The sequence below is a fragment of the Anopheles gambiae genome, chromosome 3, assembly GCF_943734735.2.
Source record: "Anopheles gambiae chromosome 3, idAnoGambNW_F1_1, whole genome shotgun sequence".
Lineage (NCBI taxonomy): Eukaryota > Metazoa > Arthropoda > Insecta > Diptera > Culicidae > Anopheles > Anopheles gambiae.
In genome coordinates, this window is record NC_064602.1 from 70162725 (window position 1) to 70175376 (window position 12652).

Genomic DNA, 12652 nt, shown 5'->3' on the forward strand with positions numbered 1-12652 from the left:
CGATTCACCATCAATCGTATCCTCGCTGTGGAACGATTTTCCTCCCGGGGCCATTCTGCTCCAAATGATTGTTCGTTAATTAAACCTTCTCCGATACCGATCCTTTTGTACCGAACCAAATATGCAAACAAACAAACAAACAAACAAAAAACGGCCCACGCTCCCCCGTTTCAAAAAGCGCACAACATCAATCGCATGACATATCGGACCGGAAACGCTTATGACTCAAGAAACGATTTGCAAAAAAAAGGAAGCAACAAAAAAACCGAATCGCCCCTTTCGAAACCAAGCAAAATGAGAATCAACTCTCCATCGCAATTTCACCGCTCCCTTTGGGAAAACAATTCACCCCATCTCCAACCGAGGGGGAGGGCACCGGTCGTTGCAGTGCTGAAAATGATTTCCGGGTTGCTTTTTGGTGCTGCGCCCCTATCCTTCCGTCCGCCGTCCGGGACTACTCACTCAATCAATCGCACATTTCGAAGTTCAATCAACAGTCTCGACACGCGCTGGTCGACATTTTCTTTTAGCGCAACCCTGTGGGTCGCACCTGTGTCAGAGTATTTGTGTGTGTGTGTGAGTAAGGGTATTTTTCCAGCTGCATCGAAACGGAAAGCAAAATTCGAACTGCACGGAACACCACGGAAAGAAAAAGTGGTTTGGGACCAGTGTTTTTTCCCACCCCGGGTTTGTTTCTTCCCAGTTACCCCACAAGAACTCCGCACCGAGAAAGAGTGTGTGTGTGTGTGTTTGTGTGGTGCATAGTGCTCATGATTGATCACTGTTCCGAAGTTCGGTACAATCAATTTTGCTGTTGCCGACGTTTGACGTTGACCTGGCTCTTCTTGCAGTTGACGTCCCCGGGCCGACCCGGCCGACGACTAGGTGCGAGAAAATCGGCTGCCTTATGCGGCTGATGATGGAAACCTGACGACAGCAGGCGCACTCGATGCAGCACAAACTGCCCGTCAATGAGCCGACCGGGGTGGGTACCAGGCTCACACACAAAAAATAATAGACCCAAACAGTGCTGGGTAAGCCCGTTGGTTGCAGAACATGATCTTGATCCGATGGAAATTCGTCACCGCCGGCAAGGAAACTCCATTCCGATAGGTACGACGGGCGGCGAGCGATTGGAATTCGCCTTCGGTACAACTCATTTTGTGCGCGAGTCAAACGGGCGAAGAAAAAACACACACACACACAGACATGGAACCCGTGCAAGAAGGATGTGGGGGAAAAAAAATCCAAACAACCAAACATCACATACATCAACGGCAGAAATCGAAAACTTCGGCCCACATCGCGCGAGCGCGCCCGCTTGGCGCTGGCAGCCCGTCGAAACCAGTCGAACTCGTGGCTTCCTTTACCCGCTTTATGTACTGTTTTTTTCCTCCTTTCCGTTGTTAGCTGTGGCGGGGGTAACGCAACACCCACAATCAGGCACAGGCTTCAACCATCACTTCTCGCCATCAAACGCAGACGATTCCCGCATTTCCCGGCCGTCCGATGCTCATGGGCAGGCAAAAACAACAAGCGGAAACATGCGATTCTCGAACTCACGAATGCACCCACTGGCTGCACTTAGATGACCGATTCTATTACCGGTGCCACACAATGCACAATGGCCGGACCACCATCATCGTTTGTCGTCGATTGTTGGGGAAGAAAAACAAAATTTGGCCCCCCTTTTGGTGGGTACAGGGAGCGGACTTAATATGGGCACTAATCACCCACGAATGTTGACCCAACAGTGGACATGAGCTGCGGGTTGATGGCAATGCTTTTGAAATGAGTTCAATTTAGCTTCAATTTAGCCAATTTCTTGGGCTAAGGGTATATTTTGAATAAGTTCTTAAACTTGTGTTTAATGAGGATTGTTTGAAAGAAGTATTTATAATAAAACGTTTGTTATTATAATAGAAATTGCTTATCAAAAGCACATTTTGTCGTACCCATTGCAGTACTACAAGCGCATAAAATACGCCTGGAGATATGCAAATTGCTAATTAATAAAAGATAACATTCAATTTCAATCCTTAATTGTTCAACAAAGAGATTGTGTTATTTCAGCGCTATTTATTTACTTCTCTTTACACAAACAACTCATAACAAATAAAAACTACTTTTTACAGCTAATAACAATTTATGCGAGAGCATACATTTTCGAAATTAATTATTAACTACCCCGTGCTTAGGTTTCGTGAGATTCTTCTAATAGAGACCACCTTGAAAGCATATAAAATTAATTTTAAATGAACATTTATGCTATGGTTACTGTATCGGACACAACCTTAGTTAACGATAGTTTTTATCTGGCTCTTCAAATTCTCTCATAGCCAGGTTTCACTGTACTTCAATTACTTGGAACAGTGGCATTCATCAGAATCTTCTTTCATCGACTTGAATGTCGTAAGTGATTTATTTTAAATTATATTATATTTAATTATATTTAATACAAAGATTAGGAGAGCAATTTTTAAAATTTTACAACTTTTTATCAAATTTACATTAAATAATTTTATAAGTAGGTATATAAATTATCAGAAAAATACGTATTTTTAAATCCATCAGTGTATGTAGCATTATGTTATTTAAAACAAGAAACATTATAATAGCTTGACAGCTATCAATAAAATCTAACAAATCATAAAAGAGTAAAAAAAGTAAAAAGACAATCTTTCTCTGTTTCCGCCCGGGTTCGAACCGGGGACCTTCTGCGTGTGAAGCAGACGTGATAACCGCTACACTACGGAAACCGATGTGAGAAGCGATGCTATAAACGCACCACATTGACACAACAATCTCCATGCGGTGCTTCTATCAGCGATCAAAGACGAAAGTATTAGACGATGAATCTTACCGCACACACACACTCACACAAACACACTCAACAAAGTGCTATCAAAAACGAAACGAAATTCCTTCGCGCTAACCAGCGCTAAATGCTATCTGCTGACACAAACAAAAGAAATCAAAAACACTCACACGCCTCTGTCGGAACCAATACCCCCCCCCCCCCCCCTACCCAGTCCCTACTCTGGGAAACCACCTTGGGAAACGGGAGAGACGAGGCTCGGCCCATCTTGCCACCAGTGTCGGTGACATTTTCCGACCCTTCTTCGAGCAGCAGCAGCAGCAGCCCGTGTGAGATCTCGCAAGGTGCAGATGAATTCGACACTCGAAACCCCGGTGACAAAGGCACACAAGACGAGCAGAGAACGATTAGAGGGAGTGCATGGGCTTGTGTGTGTGTATGTGTGTTGCATTTTAGGGAAACTTTTTCATGCAAACGAAGAGGGCGGTATAATTTCCCATCACCGTCATCAGCAGCCACGCTGCTGTCCGTGATGCTGGCCAGACATCACGCCAGCAGCATTCACCGTCTCCGAGCACAGGGAAGGGCGTTGAGGAAAAAGTTTGCCTTAGCACCAAGCAACAGTTTTCTGCAGACGGCGTGCCCTTAACCCTCGTCGTTTTCGTGGGGGGGGGGGGCGGTCGGCAGACACTGCAAGACATTCTGCAATCTGCAATCTACCTTTTTCGCCGAGCGGTCGCTGGGATAGGGAAGGATTACTGGTTCACCCTCATAATGTGGCACACCAGAGTGCCGAAAGACGAAAGGGAGAAACTATGTTAACAAAACGGAAAGGGGAAGCACGATGGAAAACAAATCACAACCATCGGCCTTCGCGGGACCATTCCGTGCGGGACCGGCATGTTTTGGAATGCCAGCGCGTCAGCATCTGTACACACGCTCGGTTTCCCCGGGTTTTGTTTGAAATCGCTTTGCTTCAACTCTCAACCCCTGGAAGACACTTGTTTTTACCCGTATTTCATCATGCCGTTTTTTCAAAAACGAAACCCCGTACAGCGTTTCAAGGTAAGCAGCATCCTTCAAGGAAGATAGATTTTAGTTCACGTATTTTCTAGATGCCAGTTTAAATGTGAGATAGTACACAGCGTACAAGGTTTTAATCATACAAACTACTCTATATTTGAGCAGATGGTTTTTGGGAAGAAAACAGCGTCAGCACAACCCGCCAGCTAGTGGCAGCTGCTTCAATACCACGTGCGGTAATGCCGGTGTGGTGAGTTTTACTAAATGGCAATTGGTTGGGCAGCTTTTTATTTAACATTGCTGGTGTTATTCGCTTCCGCTTGTAGTCGAATCTTCTATTACCTTCAATATAATTTTGAAAATTTAATTAAAATATTCAAACGTAATTACGACATTTAATAGCTTTTAATTAACAAAACTGCTTTGCAATAAAAACCTAAACTTTTGAAATTGTCATTTTCTTACATCTTAACACTACACTACAACTACAAAAACATGAAAATGAAGAAATGAAGAAAGTAACATAGGGATCAAAAATGTAAAAAAGGAAGCAATTTATTATTTATCACACAAAAGACTAAAATATGAACAAAAAATAAATAACCTCCAAATAGATGACTTTAATGAATGAATAAGTCATTTGGAATGAAACAAAAAAACAGCAAACTAAACAAATATGTTGAAGCCCAAATGTCACTTTGTAATATTAGTCATTCGTTGGCTTTTATACACATTTTTTTTTTAATTAAATCCTTTTTAAATATTATTAATTGTGTTTTTCTGCCTTATTTTAAAAACACAAAATAATTGTGTTTTAATAACAGAAAAATACGTTCATTAAATATAATAATAAAAAAAGTAGATTGTATTAGTTTTTTTTGTTTGTTGCAAAATCCGCTGTGTTCTTTTTGTCATTTTAATACTAAAGATAAATATAAATATAAATCTTATTAACGTTCACGTTCACTTCCATCAATCCATTGTTGTTAAAAAAATGGCTCAACAAAAGTTCTTCTAAAGAAGGTTAAAACCACCTATCAGCCCCATCGTGCACACTCAGCACACAAATACCCAACCGACCAGAAGCGGGCTGCCTGCGACATCTCGATAAGAAAGAAACGCCACTCTTCCCCACTTCCACTGCGCACGTGTGTTCGGGTGTGTTTCCCAACCGTTTGCACTAACGCCACCGCGCCTGCAGGTGGGCAGCTGCCGGCCGTGCCGATAATGTATTTCATCTCGTAGCACTAAACCATCCCCGGGCAATGGCCAGGCGTCCACCACCGGCTAAATCCCAATCACTGGCATACCACCGACGCCACCACCATCATCGCCAGTGCTACACAATCCGTTCCGAAAACAAACGACAACAAACCGCCATCACAAACACTTGCGTTCTCGTAATGGTCCAACCCGACCAGCACGCTCTGTCCCACTCGAAAAGCGTCCCGCCATTTCCACATGTGCGTCTAAGATTTTAATGGATTGACGACAACCCAAAGGGACAGAGTGGCCTTTCCTCCACTATTAATCCTTGTGTCTGTGTGTGTGTGAGCAGGTTTCGGGGTGTAGCAAGAGGGTGAAGCGGGTGTGTTTCATGGTGTTTCACCCACATCTTCCTTGGACAAGGCGATGGTGTGCAGTGATGCACAGCAGGCGGGTGTGTGCGGGCAAAGGAGGACGCAAACTTTAATGCAACACACTGCCACTTCACCATGTGCTGGAACAACACACGCATCAGAGCCAAGTTGCAGCAGTACCCAAGTGTGTGTGTGTGTGTGCTGTAGAGGGGTGGGGTGATATGGTATTCCATCCTTTTTTTTATTTCAACAGCCTTCTTTCTTCGTTGTCGCTCAAACTCGCACATGTTTGGCTTGCCATTCACCAGGGGTGAGTGAGCGGGAGGAAGGTTTACCTCCTGCCAGTTGCAAAAGCCCGGGAGAGGACGCATTTACCGTGCAGACCACCGGGGCACACTGGGGCGGCCCACTGTGGCTGCAAGTGTTTCTAATCTTTCTACAAAGTGAAGCATAATCATGCAGTTAAGCGAGTAGTTGGTAGAGCTGTTTATGAAATAGACAGTACAGCTTCTATGTAGGTTTATAAATTGAAACCAAAATGATTATCGCTCTCCTCACAAGACTAAACTTTAAATATGCATGAATACACAGAACAGAACAGAATAAAGAAGCAGAAAGCTTCTGAAGGATGAGTTTGCTTTAATCTCACAGCTCTGGTTAACAGTTTGATTTCAGTGTAAATTTCTGACAAAGATCTTAAGCTTTCCAGAGTTTAGATGACTAATTCAACACACTATTTTAATCACAACTCAAAGAATTTCATGAAGGATATTTTCAAGCATAATCAAGACATTAAAATTACAAAGATTTAACCGGTTAGAGCTGAGTCTTACGATATTTAAATGGCTACAGAAAGTCTTTAAAGTTTCTTAAACGTATGTCCAATTTTCCACAATGCCTAACTCAATAATGGAAAATCCCAAATGACTTTCACGACAGAGCTCTTGCAGTTCAGAACCATAGGACAGGTGTATCCATCATCAGCTCAGGGAATTATGTAGCTCTCAGAATCAGAGCACTCATTCCTGAGTTCAATGCTTGATTCGTTGTAGCCTCTGATACATCGTAGAGATGAAGCTTAGATCATCTAGAAATTGAGTTCCTCGGATACCCATCTTTTTACTTAGAAACTCAACAACAATAGACTCTTAAAGATAAGAATTAAAGATAATTTTTTTTCATTCAATACACCTTTAAAGACCGATTTTTCTTGAAAATGTGTGAGATTTTTATGTTAATGTGTCGCATTACCTGTTGCACACTTTGATTTCGAGTTTGTGTCAAGGTTTGTACTGCAAAGACTTTAATTCTTAATGGGAATTTAATGGTTGTTCCATGCAACTTAAATTCCCAAATACAATTCTATTGTTTTAGACACAACTGGGATCGTTTCAAGAACTCATTACAATATTGGCTTGACTGGACCTTGGAGATGCATCGTTGTAGCATCCTTATTGCGATTTAAATGATACAATATGAGAAGGAAGTTGTCAAGTATCAATTCTAAATCAACAAATTTGTACTTCCATAAATACTAACTTAAATGATCATATTTATAAAAAATAATACTGAACATTTAAGAACACTGCTTGAAGTCAACCAATTTCTCTGTAGAGTCCCCTGACAGTCCAAGTAGCCCAAGTATGACACTGTATGATGTAACCAGTGCTCTCGTTCAATGTCTTGTACAAAGTGTCCACACACTCCCCCAGTGACCGTTCCGGAACAGGCCTCTCACACTCTTCTGTTCTTCCATCTGTTCGCTTCTCAATCATGTTTACGAAGGACCGGTAACAAGATCGCCATTTTTTACACATGCTCACCCATCCCCAAACCATCCCCCTTCAGTAGACATTGCCAACAACAACAACAAAAAAACGGAAAGGATTCTGATGGAAAAATTGTAATAAGACACTGGCAGAGGATGGAGGATGAGGGAATAGAAACAGGACCCGGCAGAGGATGGGCCCATGGTACCATGTCGGTTAAATTGTGCCTCCGAGCCGAGCCATCCCGCCATAAAACATGTTGCTCCATTCGCAGCCCCCGCAGCGGAATGGACACAGTGAAGATTCGGAGGACAGTTTGGAACGTAGAGGAGGGGAAGGAGTTTGAGAGGAAGGAAGGAAGGGTACAAAAACATGGCGCCCGGGCTAGTACGGCCGCACCATGCGGTCCTGCAGTGATAAAGGAAATAATGTTTGTCTTCCTTCTGACACCATATGATTAAAATACCTAAATAAACATATTTGAAGCGGGTGACACATATGACCATATGCTGCACACCCTCACATCTTTGCGTATGTGCTCCCCACATCAATGCTGCCTCCCTGCCAATGTTGGGCGGGGTGGGTGGTGGCAAAACCTGTCCCCCTGCTGTTTCAATCGCACCGGCAAGCATTTAACTGTGAGAGCAAAATCGCGCAGCTGCTGCTGTTGCTGCTGCTGCTGACGAAGCGAAAGTGGCCATCTTTGATGAAGGATGAGGGGAAAGCAGGAATGGGGAAAATGTTTTCCCTTTTTCCAGCACTTCATCCATCCAGGCAGGCGAAGAGGAGAAGAGGAGAATTTGGGGAACAAGATCGCATTTGTGGCGCGCGATTTTCAATCTGTCAGTTACTTATCGGCAGCCATATGGCGCGTTTCACGTACCGGCTAGTGCAACTTTTGTATTCGCAGAAATAGTCCCGGGAAAAATGCTTGTTTTTCAACGCAAAATGTACTAAAAATGTACTAAAAACTATATAAATGTAGTAAAAATAACTTCTTGTTTTCAAGACATCTTTTCAGCTAATCAAATAAGAACAATAACTCTACCTTTCAAATAGGTCCATCTCAAAATCAAAACAACAATTTCTGGACAACATCACCACTCCTAACGCACTACAGGCACATATCGTCCACACCTCTTTAAGCCGGCTGACGTAATAATGGTGCGTAAATAGTTGTGTGGCGAGTGTGAAGAATTGCAAAGGCCAAAAATAAGCATCGCAAGAAGCAAATTATCGGCAGTTCTCTTCCCCCTGAATGAATGAACTCATCCATACAAATGTTTGGTTTGTTGATTTCTCATCAGCACCATAAAACAATGCGTACCGAAAGAAACAAACCCGACGGGCGGCAAACCAAACCAAAGCGCATTTGTGAAGAATGCAACTGTTTCTTATCTCGTTACTTTTCTGCTTTCCATCTCGGGACGCGGGTTAAATATCTTTTCGAGTACGGCTTTTAAGACTTTTCCGCTCCGGACGATCATCCTGCCCACCACAGTAGTTGTGTAGTTTTTGGCTCACCCAAACACTCCCGTCCTCTTTCTTATTTTTCGGAGGAGGTCTGCAGTTTTTCAAAAAGCACGATTGCGAAACGATACGCCATTTGCCATTGGTGTTTGCACTTGAGCACACCCCGGGTAGAAGACGATGTAGTTAAGGGAAAATGGACTTGTGAGAGAGAGAGAGAGCTGAGAGAGAAAAAGAGAAGGAGCCTGCCAGACTGTGTAAGATTCAACAGATGATTTTCTGTAAGTGGATGCTCGAGTGGCTGGGAACGCGTTCGGTTTTGGTGTGGGAAACACGAACGCTCTAATGCTAAACTGCATCGAAAAGCGGTTATATAGATTGAAGGGATACATCTTTTAACCATGAGTTCCATCACATTTCACAGCTTCGGGTTAAACGTACAAACCGAGGGAATTCCGTTTAGGATAAGAGATCGAAACGCCAAAAAAGGGGGGAACACCATAACATAAAAGTGTGTTTGCATAGAGGCGAAAACGAATTGACATGCGTGTGCTTTCACACGCGGTGAGATAAGCATAGTTTGTTTGCTGGGTGAGATTGGATAACTTAACTGGTGCTTGGTGTTGTGGTGAAATATTGCAATAAAACCAAATCAAAATGAATAGAAACAACCGTATAAAATGGGATTGTTTGTAGTGTGTTTCACTCCACGGATTAACACCGTTCTAACAGATTATGTTACAAATGAAAGATCATAAAAAATCAATTTGCAATTTGCACTAACATGACCGTTCATAGTCCGTTGGGTTAAATGGTAGATTAACTCTATTGAATCTCTATAGTTTTTTTTAACTAAAAATATGTTTATAAACGTTGTTTGACATCCTGTATCCCCTGTTTACCCTTTACTATATTATCCTCTTTACAATGCAGTTTTATCAAACAATATTTTGATAATCCTTTGCTCAAGACAGTGATATTTTACTGTTTCAGTAATAATTTTACTATTCATCAGTTATCCATCAAAGGAAATATATTTTCTATGCTAAACTACCACATGAGCCAGATTATCACAGTCTCTTTTTAAAACCAAATTGATTAGTTTGATCACACATGAGATTTACGATAAGAATTTGATCGTGATTAAGAATATGGCGAATGACATTGGGATAGAAATTGTTATTCAAAAAAAATCTATTAACTACAACTTTAGTCAAATGAATCCATCCTTGCAGATTAAACTCAATTGATTTTGTATAAAATGTTGACATCAATTCAGTATCCAGAATCTCAGACTTCATCAGCAAAAAAACTGGTTCAAATTTTAGTTTAATGTAGTTTAATTCTTCATTTATTATAACTTTCAATGGCTTTGACTATTTGTTGTATTTTCTCGTTTTTTTATTTTCTTATCTTTAATCTGAATTTGTAAAACTATTCAGTATACAATTTGTAAACCTACTATTTGTAAAACTACTACAGCATAGATACAGCAGTAAGATAATAGGTTCTACTTGAGCATTTGCATGAAAAAAACATAATGTACAGCAAATGTATAGAGTTGGGTTTCATGAATCTTTCGTTGAGATTCATTGAAATGAATCTTCAGCAATGAGTGATTCGAATCTCGAATCGAATCTTCAATGATTCGTGAATCTCCAAAAATTCATAAATCTCCAAGAATTCATGATTCTCCAAAGATTCATAAATTTCACAAGATTCATGAATCTTCAAAGATACATGATTCTTTTAAGATTCATAGATCTCCAGCGATTCATGAATGTTTAGAGATATATGATTTTCAAAAAATTGAATTTGCGCGATCCCATTGTACAATGGTTAACTCGCCCGACTTAACATTATGCCGGTCGTGGGTTCGAACCTCGCATTGCGCCCTCCCCTCTTTGCAAAACAAACTATCCGGCTGCGTGGTACTTGCCAAAAAGTCTCGAAAGCCTGTATTAGCTGTCATGCTGGCAAGGTTGTTACGCCAAGAAGAAGAATACAGGGTTTTCCAGGGCTTCTCATAGTTGCGGGACACTTCCTTGATTCTTTCTTACGGGAAATGAACTTCATACGATGGAAATTGAACTCTATGGCACTCTTTTTAGACAGGCTCCTTTGAAATACCTATTGGATTTGTTTAACAAGGGTGCTATGGAGTTCCTTTCAAAGTACTTTAATTTCATTTCACGTAAGAAGTAATTAACAAAGTGTCCCACAGCTATGAGAACTCCTGGAAAACTCTGTAACAAGAAGCTAAAGCTCTATGAATCTTGACTGACTCCCTGAGATTCGTGAATCTTTTGCAATATATGAATCTTTTGAGATTCATTAAGCTTTCGAGAATCATAAATCTTGCCTACCTTGGTTGCATTGCAAAGATTCACTCAGATTCATGAATCTGAATCAGATGTACCCAACACTGCAAATGTCAAAACTTCGATTCTTACATTTATTAGGGTATTTAAACATTTACTACAATTGACTTGATGTTTTTTTTTATTTTTGTTATCCCAAGCATTTTTAATTCATTATTTAAGATATTCTCACAAAAGAATGCCTTTGCATGATGGAGCCCTGCATTACCTACATCCGTAATAGAACTTTTTATATTTTCTAATTTTACTTCTTTAAATTGTTTCATTGAATACAAATCTTCCACAGTGACCCACAAAACTTCACAATTATCACTCCTTGTATTATTCCCGGCCAGTCCCTTGCAGGTGGGTGGATGAAATTAATTACTTTTCACTCTCGGCCTTTCCGGAAAGGTGTCGTAGCCACATAAAGATCACCTCAGTGACCGGTCCACCCAGCAGCTGTAGAAACACAACGAAGCAAAACGAATCAATGCACGCAAACTCACAACATCCCAAATGCCTGCAGCCACACATCTCCCTACAGCCACACAACAGCCAGAAAGTGCAGAACCTTTCTTTATGCACTGGTAAGAGCACAACAAACAGGATCCCTGCCCAACGCAAACATAAAGTTCGCGAAAAACCAACCAAACCGAAAGGAGAAGAAAAAAAATCGCTCCAAAACGCACCACCGAAGTGCTGAATTCGAATGCAGTGCGTGTGCAAAAGAAGAGGAATTAGTGAAGGATCTTCCAATGGGAATGTGGAGCGCGCGCGCGTTCTAAAGTATATTTCCACGCTTCCACGCTGACTGCCGCCGGTGTGCCCGGCATGCTGCAGCACAAACAAAGGAATGTCGATGAGTAGGGAGAGTGAGAGAGAGAGAGAGCAGAGGATATAAAAAATACGACACATACAAACACACAGAAAGCGAGGACGCAACGGAAGGGAACGGTGGTGGAAATCATGGCACAGACGGTTGGAAAAGCGCGTTGAAATTAGATTAAAAACCAAATGTTACGTCTGTTTGTGACATGTTTTTATAATTCCATCTTTTTGCTCCTTCCTCTTCACTCGCTCCGCACGTCACCGATCCACAGTTTCTTGCACATCCTGGCGGGATTTTCCAGCGTTCGGAGTGTGTTTTTTTTGGTTGCTCCCCCTTACTCACTGTTTTCTTCTGTCTGTGTGTGTGCGCAAACGGTTTCCTTCTGCGGGCGTGCAGCAAATAGTTCGCGTCGCAGCGTTTCTCTTTTTTGAACGCGCGCGATTTTCCTGTGGCCACCCTCGGGTGTCATCCCCATCTCTCACGTGTGTGCAAGGGGGGGGGGGACAAAAAAATTACTCCCCCGACTCCCACAGACTCCCACCCAAAAAAAACACTCGAATGAAATCAACCGCGGTATTTAACAATCATGTTGGCAGCATGAGGACATTTCAGGCAGATTGTGTTTCGTTACGGTTTTCGCGTATGCGTTTTTTTAGGTTCAGCTTGTTCGCTGATGTTTTTGATGGGTTCTTTTTTTTCTGTTGGGAAGGCGAATCGTACTAAATATGTTTACGTACCCGTCTTCTATGGGTGACACACACACACACAGGGGGGAATTTTTCACGATAAACCACCGCACC

The 12652-nt window shown here is 41.9% G+C and overlaps 1 protein-coding gene and 1 non-coding gene across 4 annotated transcripts in view; both read right to left on the minus strand.

The window, feature by feature from the left end:
* LOC1271092 (protein CBFA2T3) overlaps positions 1-12652 on the minus strand; it is an 82414-nt gene that overhangs the window by 42068 nt on the left and 27694 nt on the right. The gene's annotated exons all lie outside the window — the stretch shown is intronic.
* On the minus strand, positions 2687-2759 carry Trnav-cac (transfer RNA valine (anticodon CAC)). The gene has a single exon. It is a non-coding gene; the product is annotated as a tRNA-Val (tRNA).